Source organism: Clarias gariepinus, chromosome 26, assembly GCF_024256425.1.
Source record: "Clarias gariepinus isolate MV-2021 ecotype Netherlands chromosome 26, CGAR_prim_01v2, whole genome shotgun sequence".
In the NCBI taxonomy this organism is placed as follows: domain Eukaryota; kingdom Metazoa; phylum Chordata; class Actinopteri; order Siluriformes; family Clariidae; genus Clarias; species Clarias gariepinus.
The window spans coordinates 3,099,367-3,110,469 of NC_071125.1; the positions used below are offsets into that span (position 1 = coordinate 3,099,367).

The 11,103-nt window shown below is 41.0% G+C and overlaps 1 pseudogene; it reads left to right on the forward strand.

Moving 5' to 3' along the window:
* The first annotated feature begins 10,355 nt into the window (after positions 1-10,355).
* Positions 10,356-10,750, forward strand: LOC128513944 (40S ribosomal protein S24-like; annotated as a pseudogene).
* The last annotated feature ends 353 nt before the right edge of the window (positions 10,751-11,103 follow it).

Consider the following 11,103-nt stretch of genomic DNA (forward strand, 5'->3'; position numbering starts at 1 on the left):
ATGCTGAGTGGTTGGACCAGACAAGAGGGGAAATGAGCATAAACAAGCAGCACCAACATAGCAGCATGGTGATGTAATGGTTAGCACCATCTCATTGTACCTCCAAGGTCGAGGGTTTGATTCCTCCCTCAGGATAGACTAAGAAGAGCGTGAAGCTCACTTTCAGAAGGCCCATCAACTCGTGTTGATCTTTTCTTCTTATCTTTAAATTGATCTACAATCCAGTACGTTTAACATTAGAAAGGAAACACAAGATTCCTAGCTGTTTGTCTCTCAGACTGATCAAAAAATTCGGTCTCTTTCAAAAGCGGAAATTTCTTCTAAATCTTTACTAGGCATGCTTAAAGATGGATTCATCATAAAACTACAGGTGCCTATTTACTTCCTGTGTGTCCGTGACATTTAGGTCCGAGATGCGACACCGCATTTTTATGATGATATCCATCGACATGACAGCAAGCCAGGGCTTTTAGAATTGGTCCCATTCTTCCATTATACCATCCCACCACAGGTGTAAATGAAACCTGAAACACAGAGAAGAAGAGAGAGAATAGCGGCTGAATTACATCGGGTCATTATGATCATCATATCAGTCATTTCCTCAGCTGTCCAATATCAGTGTGTTTTTTTCTCTCTCTCCGACGTTCAGCCACACTTTGGCACGATGATGAGAAATATCAACGCCGCTGGCATTCACGGCTCTCATTTCTCACCTACAAAATAGCCCATGTAAAATATCCCATGTAAAATGAAAAACAAAAAAAACAAAAAAGGAGTAGATGAAAATGTATTCCAGCGACGATGAATGAATCACAATGGGCAGATGACGATACTCAGTGACGGTAAAGGGCTTCATTTCACGGTTTGCGATTTGAATAGAAATGGAAATTCGTTCTCCTTCGCAGTTCGATGGAGGACTTGCACCTCACAAGAGGTGAAGAAAATGGAGATCTGTCGGCGACAAAGTCGAGCGACTAGCAACAACTGAACCACGCTGTTTATCCCTGTTAAAATGTAATTCGTTTTTTTAAAACTACAAGAATGTACATTAGTATTCTTAATTTTCCAGGAATTTGCCTGCTTTCAAATGATGCAAATGGTTGGGTTGTTACCTCATCGCCTTCACTACCTATTCATGATCTGAAAAAAGCCCATTTATACTGTAGCTCTTAGCTAAGTGTTCTCCAGATACTCCGGTTTCCTCCAGTTATTCAATCCTATTCTATTTGATTTTAATATAGCACTTTTAACAATGGTCATAGTCCCAAAGCAGCTTAAAAAAATGTAAGAAAATTTATGAAAGCGTGTATGAGTGAGAAAGAATGTGTTTAGATAATAATGAGATTGTGAGATTGTTCCTGATAAACAAGCCGAAGGCGAAGGTGGCGAGGAAAAACTCCCTGAGATGGCAATAGGAAGAAACCTTGAGAGGAACCAGACTCAACAGGGAACCCATCCTCATCTGGGTGATAACAGATAGCAGGGATTATATAACAATATAGTATGTGTTAGGCTGCTGGACGTTCAGTATAACAGAAGTTGTCCCAGTTATTATGGAGTCCAGTTCAGCACAGGGACAAGTCAGCGGGTGCAGAGGACAGAGGGGGGTCTGGATCACTGGGAGCTCAGGAGCACTAATTACCAATATTTCCAAAATATTACCACTTATTCAGAAAATAAATAGACATTAAACCTTAATTTATGATTCCTCTTGGCACCGGCTGCTTTAAAAACAAAACTGAAAGTGGCTCCATTCTTCTCCTTGATAACGTTCATGGGACACATGGTGTTATGTCTTAACTAAATCTTGCACAAAATACACACACACACTTTTGCTTTATTGACATTTATAAGACAAACAATTTGACATTGTAACATTCAATAATTAGAATAATTCAAACAAAACAAGGTACAGAACGAATCCACAAATCAGTTACACTACAGCATCTGTAGGATACAGCATGATGAAAAAAAAATCATTAATTAATAAAATATAAAATAAAAGCCTTTTGACCAATAAAGAAGAAAGCAGAAAACAATTAATACAAATGAAAAGAAAAAAAAATTGTGTGTAGGGGGGGGGGGTGCTGGAGGGTCTTTTTAATCTTCAGTGATGATGTTGAATGGTCTTACATAGAGTCACTGACCATGTATCCATCTGCATGCTTGGCTTTCCTCTGACACAAACAAGTTTTGATTAGCTACTAGAAGTACACACGACTTGTTTGGTCCCTCTTATACCGAAATTGTGTATTAGTGATGGGAAGTTTGGATCATTTTAGTGACTCAGTTCTTTGAATCTCATCATTAAAATGAACAAATTTTTTTTTGAGTCATTTGGTTCATTTTATCCTTTTGATCAGAAATAAAATAAAAGGCTATTGCTGCAATGCAGCTGAAGACAAATTATGATAAACAGAATGAGCAGTTCACCTCCCATAACTTCTTGTCCGAATCGTTCGTTGTTTTGTCACATGAGTCTCATGGACGCTATGCAGTGCTTTACACAGGAAACAAAATTCTTTCAAAAGTTCCTTTCATGAGTCTTCTAGTCCGAGTCGTTCGTTCTTTTAAATCTACTGCACTGCATAGCATTTATGGGAGTCACGTGACAAAAAGAACAAAAGGCTCGGACTAGAAGACTCATGAGAAGAACCGCTCAATTCTGTTTCCGGGGTATTACACTTAATAGCGTCTATGGAAGTCACGTGACAATAGAACGAAAGACTCGGGAGGTAACTACTCGTTTCTGTTTCCTGTACATAACCTACGGAGGTTTTACGATGCTCTGCGCATGAGCGCCCAGTAAAAAATGAACAACTTACTCTGAGTCTACTCGTTCTACTGTTCTACTGAGTCACATTTAATGACTCGTTCAAAAAGAACGAAACGTTCATGTACGATCCAGTACTACTTCTAATGCTGAGGTACCACTATTGAGAATGCATGAGCGTAAGAAAGTGAAAGTGTTACCATTTGAAAATTTCTCTGTTAAAAAAAAGGATACGAATTCACAATTACTAGATTTCCTCCTTTTTTTTTTTTGTTGAAGTTGAAGCGTGAAGTCTAAGCACGTATTCAGCACTTCGGTCTCACTGGATATGAATTTGCTAAATTCAAAATGATCAGAGGAGCATCCAAATAATTAAACACCTAAATAATTCATTATTAAGTCTTTATTACTGAACCCGATGTGCTCAGAAAACAGCAGCGCATTGACAAAATATTTCGTCTTTAATTCCAGGCAGGGGGTTTAAAAGCCGTGGTTGAGATTCTTTCTGCTCAGTATATCTGACAAACAAGAAAATTCGAGGCATCTAAGAAAGGAGAGTGATGGAGAGTTTCAGGACATAATCTGAATGACAGAGCATGGAATCCAGGGCTGGTCATGTGTTAGGGCTTTACAATGCTACTCATTTGCATTTCGTCTTAATTAGGCCTGTCGTTCTTAAATCTGAATGTAGAGAAACGGGACATATTTATCTCATGTTGGTATCTGCAGCAATTGTGCATTCACAAATATACAATGTGGCGTTAATTGAAAAAACAGAGATGGCTCGCTGTGATTCTTAATGGGAGAATATTCATGAAGGACTCATGAATAACAACAGTTCTGCCAATTATGTCTCTCTGCATAACTTGTAGGAGCAGTGTTCGAGTCAACCCAGGACTTTTAATTGTACATAGTAACAGAAGTTCCACATACACAAACCTAGGAACATAAAGTAGCCTGAGTTGTTAGATTCAGTCATCTAGCAGCAGGTTCTTTTAACAGGATGGAACTCATTCGTGCTATCATGCACACGACCTCCATTGACTTAGAGTCACCAGAACCATGGTGTAAGTACAGTATATTAAATCCTAGCATGCCAAAGCATAATTAAATGTACTTAGAGCCAGACTAATGACTAGTATACTTGAAGTTTGCTATTTTGGAACAACTAATTTTGTACTAAGTGTTTTTAAGTTGTAATTAAATTGTACAAAACCACAATTTTAAGTGTATTAAGTAAACTTTTGTGTACTAAAGTGGAACAACTTTAAGTACACTTTGTAAAGTTAAAGTATATGGCTGTGTGTGTACTAACGTACATACCTGAGAGTAATGAATGAAATGTAAGTATATATTTAATGTATTATAAATACATTACAGCTATTTTTATATGTATTTTTACAAATACATGATTAATATACTATAAGTATATATTTTTATTACAGCAGTAGCTGTTATACTTCTGGTCAATTACAAATACTAAAAAGTACACTTTGTGGGTAATGCAAATATACTTTATAATACACCATCATACAGTACATAAAACCTTCTATACTACAGTATTGCAAATGTATTACCAGTACACTAAAGGTCTTTAGGATAATTAACAAATGCTAAATGCATTTTCTACACTATAACATGTTTTTGAAAAGTATTACATCAGTAATTAGGAGGGAGATTTTATTCATGAGTTTAAAAGATTCAATTTGCACAAGGTTACAAAAAAGCACTACTATAGAACATTTGTGTTTAACAAAATGTGTTCACAAACACACAAACTAAAATTTAAACTGTTGTGTGGACACAGACAGCCATTAGTATTAGAGACTAAAAACAGGCCGAGAGCTACGGAGCCATTATGCATTATTGCAATGTGTTCACCCTGTTGGAGAAGGTTGTTTGGGCTTTGGCCATGTTTGTGTCTGTGTGTGACCTGTTGAATGTGCTCCGGTTTATGCTAAGTAGCTAAATTGATGCTAAATTGGATGTGGTTCTCGTGTGAATGTGTTGCTCATGCTACAGTATACAGTGCTGTGTGAATAAAGTACTCCCAGCCATTGCATTGGGCACAAGTAAGCTCACTCATCTCTCCAACATCCTTTCCGGCGGTAAAAACGCTACATTGGTGTCAGAAGTGGGATGGAGAATAATGAGTTGGAGCACACTACGGAGGACCTACGAAAAATCCAAACAGGCTGCCGAGTAGCCAAGTAACTACTGGGGAAGAAAAAGCTCTTTTCTGACGGAACTAGCGCGAGCACACCACGACGACCAAAGCGGAGCAGCGAAATGAAGATCCCGGCACTGGATCTCGGGGCGGAGCCCAACGTTGACGCTGGGCAAGCGCCGGAGCAAGCTACAGCTCCGTGCGCCGTCAGCCGGCGAAGCGACCTGCAGCTGCGCCTTCCTTCCAACAACGGCGCCGTGGAACCCCACGCATTCCTTGGCCTAGCCGCCGACTTCGCGGGCTGGTCCCCGGTGGAAACAGCCGTCCGGGTAGCCCTCTCGCTGGAGAGCAACGCGCTCCGGGTGCTGGAAGACCTCCGGACCGATGAGCGGAAGGACTGGGCAAAGCTACAGGAGTCGCTCCACTTCCGGTTCGCTTACGAGCCACTGGGGGCGTTCGCCATGGATTTAAGATGTCTCGCGCGCCGGGGCTATCAGGAATTCGAGCACGACGAGCAGGAAGAGTTAGCTCGTCGCGCATTTGTCCAGGGACTTCGACCGCCGCGACTCCGACCGCCGCGGCTCCGCGGGCGAGTTGAGTGCCGTGGCGACGTAGAACCCTCAAACATTTTCCCCGTGCAGTCCTCCAGGCTCTCCGGCAGTGATCAGCTGTCCGAGCCAGCGTGCAGCCGAGTTACTGTCACCTAGAGTGTCACCCGTAGTCACTTCGCCTGTGCCACAGCTGGACCGTGATTAGCTCATTGCCGAGCAGGAGAAGGATCCGGTTCTGCATAGGGTGCTAAATTGGGTTAAAGCGGTCCGCAGTCGCTCATCTAGGGCGAGAGGTTAAAGCTTTTCGCTCCCAGTTCACTCACCTGGCGTTGCACAAAGGGTTACTCTACCGCCACTGGGAATGCCCGCACGGCGCGGGCAAGTGCTTCCAGCTGCTGGTACCAAGGGCTCTGCGGGCATGTGTACTGGGTTTGGTGCATGGACATTCTGGTTCTGGACACTTCGAGGTGAGTAAAACCCGTTTCTACTGGCCGGGCTGTAATACCTACCGTAAACTCTTTGTCCACCGATGCGACCTCTGCACGGCAAAGACGGGCCTCACCCAGCGCTCGTTGGCACCGCTGCAGAACTTTCGGGTGGGGGCACCAATGGAGCGTATGAGCGTGGACACACGGCGGCGAAACGACGAACTCTGCGGAGGCTGGAATGCCTCAGGACAATGTTGCACTCCTCTCTCCCCCACAAAAGGACCCCGGCATTCCCAGCGCCAAGACTGAGAGAGTCATGGTGACCGGGGACGGTCACAGCTCGGGTGGGGGCAGTGTGGTGTAGGCGGGGCGGCAGCTGACGACCATCATGCATTGCGGGGGGGTTTGCAATGTGTTCACCCTGTTGGGGAAGGTTGTTTGGGCTTTGGCCATGTTTGTGTGTGGTGTGTGTGTGACCTGTTAAATGTGCTCTGGTTTATGCTTAGGCTAAATTGGATGTGGTTCTCGTGTGAATGTGTTGCTCATGCTATATAGTGCTATGTGAATAAAGTACTCCCAGCAATTGCATTCGTCTCTCCAACATCCTTTCCAGCGGTAAAAACGCTACAGTATATTTAAAGTTCAATTCCAAAATTTGTTAAAAGCATGATGTTGGTATACTTTTTATATATTAACTGGTGGAATTTTTTGTTAGTATATTTGCAGTGTACTATCGAGGATTTCAATATATTTGTAATACACTAAAGTATTTTTTTTTCCACTAGGGACACGTAGTGTCAACTAAACAGCAATGTGAAATATTTTGTTTGGCCAGCAAATTTCTGTTCAAATAAAAGTTGAGTAAAGTTAAAACAGCTGTGCAACCTTTTTACGCTGAGGCGGCTTTTTTTTTTGTTTTTTTTTGCTGTTTGTTTTTTTACAATGCATGACAATCCCATATGGATCGCCAAAATGGGTTTATGGGTATACATATCAGTATAAAATGATTGTTTTGCAACTTATGTTTAAATTACATTGCCCAGGGTGACTGATGCATCTTCTCCTGTTGAACCCTGGCTCATGATTCCCATAATACTTTTTGTCATCTAGTGCTCTGGTCATATTCAGAATGATTTATTACACCTGAAATAGGAGATCCTTACAGAAAGAAGCTTTAAGATCGTATCATCTTTAGTAACGTTCTTGCTGAAATGAGGTTGAAATGCCATTTAAACTAAAACTAGCACTCACTGGATGTGGTATTCTTTTCTATTCTTGTTACTCACATTCATAAAAGAGGGTGCTAATACTTTTGTAAACCGGGCACAAGTGTATATATACAGTAAGCATAGGGTCCAGGGTCTAATTTCCATCTCGGGGTCTGTGTGCATGGAGTTTGGATGTTCTCCTCGTGCTTGGTGGGTTTCCTCAGGGTACTCTGGTTTCCTTCCTCAGTCCAAAGACATGCGGATTAGGTTAATTAGGGTTCCCAAATTGCCTGTTGTGTAGAAGGTAAATGAATATGTAGAATGTATAGAAGGTGAATGAATATACTGGATACCTTTAAGAAGACATGCATTTTTTAGAACTTATATGTGGAAATACTGTACACGCTTTATTGTTTTTCCTTACATTTTATCACATTTTGTGACAATTTCTATTGTTACAAATACTGTACAAATTAAACTAAATTGAACTGTACATTTTGTGTAGTGGTTAAAAAAAAGTGATGTTATACAACATAAAGCCTTAAAAGAAAAAAATCACACACAGTGATAAAAAGGACTGGATATGAAATGATAGTGTAGAGAAAAGCAAAACTGAGTGTAATAGAAAGTGTGTGTGGTTGTGTGGGGGGGTGTATGTGTCTGCACTTTTTCGCCCGCAGTCATTGCCTAGTCAGGAATTTTTTTTCCTATTGATTTTTCTCCTCTCACTTGCTATTATATGCTGCTTTTAAAATGTTTACAGTATAAACATCTCCCAACAACTGCATTTAAAAATAATTATTCAACAGTGCTGTTGAATACCCGATCGTGATTGGTCGGATGGTGTTAATCCGTTTTCTACAGTATAACAGCAGCTCTGACAGTAGTGAGGCTACAAATCACAGCGTTATAGTAGCCTCATGAGACCTCGCTGTCCTCGTATAGAGGACATCTCATTTTCTCCAAACGACATTGTGTGCGTATTCTTGTAAAAGTTTCATATCAGGACCGCTGGGTATTACTCTTTGGCAAAACTTCTTCCTGTTTGAGCACATTGATCAAGTACAGGTGATGATGAACAGAAACATTCACTCACTCATTCGCTCTCTCTATACGGCTTTTCCTGTACAGGGTCACGGGAAGCCTGGAGCCTATCCCTGGGAACACGATGCATGGGTAGAGTAGCCAAAAATTGTACCGAACTCAAGTAAGAGTAGCTGTAATACAAAATAATATTACTCAAGTAGAAGTAGTCATCCAAAATATCACTCCAGTAAGAGTAAAAAAGTATTTGGTGAAAATGATAAAATAATGTACAAATTCTGACATTTCTAAATGAAATAAATAAAATAAAATAAATTAATAAAACTAAAGATTTTTATAAAATAGCAAATTAAGGGACAAGAAATACAAATTTTCTAATCTTACTTTTCACTACATAAAGCTTTTAAAATAAATACCTATTATGAATCTGTTCTTTTGCATTTTTCTGCTTTCCCCGCATAAAGTGGTCATGTGACTTCATGTGGTTATTGTTATTGTGGCAGATTGGTCAAATGGAGTTATGTGATTATTGTTGTTACTTCTGATTGGTGGAACACAATCACGTGATAGTAAAAATAAAGAATATTTAATGTGTAGAATAAATAAGTTGAGTGGAGTTGAATCTAGCGGGGTAGGAGTAGCTTCTACTCAAATAAAAGTAAAAAGTATGGTGCAGTAAAACTACTTATAGAAGTTTTTTTTTTTTTTTTTAACGTTATATAAGTAAATGTAACTCATTACTACCCACCTCTGGTAGTAAACCAGTGCAGGGCACCCGTACACACACCCTGATGCATTACATGCAATTTGGAAAGTCAATATCCCTAATCTGCATGTCTTTGGACTCTAGGATGAACCTTGAGAATGTGGAGGAAACCTTTTAAGCACAAGGAGAACATGCAAATTTCAATCATAGACCCGAAGTGGGGCTCAAACCCTCAACCCTGAAGTTGTGAGGCCACAGTGTTAACCACTAAGTCACCGTGCTGGCACTAAAAAGAAACACTCTTACTCCTTGTCTATACCGCTTTATCCTGTATACAGGGTCACAGGGGTCTGGAACCTATCCCAGGAGACCAGGCGGTGTTCACCCTGGACGGGGGTTCCAATCCATCACAGGGCACACACACAGGCAATTTAGAAATGCCAATTAGTCTAATCTGCATGTCTTTGGACTGTGGGAGGAAACCAGAGTACCCGGAGGAAACCCACCAAGTACGGGGAGAACATGTAAACGCCATGCACACAGAGACTAGAATCGAACCTGGTCGGGAATCGAAGCCTGGACCCATGGAGGTGCAAGGCGACAGTGTGAACCACTAACCACCGTGCTGCTAAACAAAAACAGTTAAAAGAAATAAAAAAAGAAAGTGCAACAAAACAACATTCGAGTTTCAGGAGGTTGATGTGCTTATTTTAATTTCTTATCATTTTTATAGCAACAGCTACATATAAACTGATTAAACCCTACAACCAAATATTAACATATGTAATATGTAACTGCTGATACGGTGATGTTTGCTGTAAGGAGATGTTTATGGTTTGTTTAAGGAAAGTGTATTCAGTGTCAGCATTTTGAAATAGTCAAAGGTAAACTAAAAGTTGAGTCAGGTCCACTGAACTTCTTTCTTGTCAGGTAGAAGCGTTTCACTATTCATCCAAGCAGCTTCTTCAGTGTAAGGGAGGTTGGTTAATTCCTTATATTCGAGTCCTCCAAGGTCAAAGGATCCTCCCCTGTCTGAAAAGGCTCGTTACATGAACAATAGAGAAGATGAGAGTAGGAGGGAGTGCCATTAGACAGTTAAAGAGAAGAGAGCCGTTAGGATGAAACAGCAGTAGACACAGATTAGGGAAAGTCATTAAGGTGTAACAGCCAGACAGAGTCCTTAAGTCGGGCTATCCTGATGGACGTGTGAAAAGGTCTCGATCTTCTTTGGGATGGATGAATGTGCAGCATGAAAAATAGGAGACAGGTTGTGCCCAAGTCCTCCACCTCTGTGGAGACAAGGATTTTCCACTTTTACACAGGGGAGGATCCTTTGACCTTGGAGGCCTCAAATATGAGGAACTTAACTACTTTCTTCAGACTGAAGAAAAAGCTAATTGGATGAGTAGTGACATGTATCTACCTAACAAGAAAGAAGTCTTTTTCTTTTTCTCGTCCCTGAGCAAGCCGACGCCAAAATGAACGACAGTGTCACATTTAGAACTCGGAAGTTCATGATTAACCGCTTGCTTCAGATGAAGCAAATAGTTCTAGATGTCTTGCACCATGGAAAAGCAACAGTCCCCAAGACTGACATTAGGGAGAAGCTTGCCAAAATGTACCACACCTGATGTGGTGTTTGTTTTCAGTTCCTGGACTCAGTTCGGTGGTGGCAAGACAACAGGTTTCGCCATGGTCTACGATTCGCTGGACTACGCCAAGAAGAATAAGCCCAAATACAGACTGACCAGACACCGTCTCTATGAGAAGAAAAAGACCTCCAGAAAACAGCACAAAAAAGGAAAGAAAGAACAAAATAAAGAAAGTACAAGGCACCAAAAAAGCTTCCATTGGTGCTGCTGGCAAGAAGTGAGACCTTCAGGAAAGATCATCATCCTGAATGTTCTTGTATATTGAATTTTAATAAATTTCCCATCCCAAGGCAACTAGAGATTGTGCCAGCTCCAGTAGGCAGAGGCCAACCCTAAGAAAATCTTGAGGCATCCAAAGAAGGACCACCTCCAGCTGGATTCTGCTTCATGATTGTTTGGATCTACACATGTTGCTCCTGTGTCCCCTGCACCTGCTAACTCATCCCTGTGCTGAACTGGACTCCATTATCATTTGGTCATTCTGTTATACTGAACTTCCAGCAGCCTAACACATATGATGTCATTGTATAATTTCTGTTATCCTTTATCACCCAAACAAGGATGGGTTCCCTGT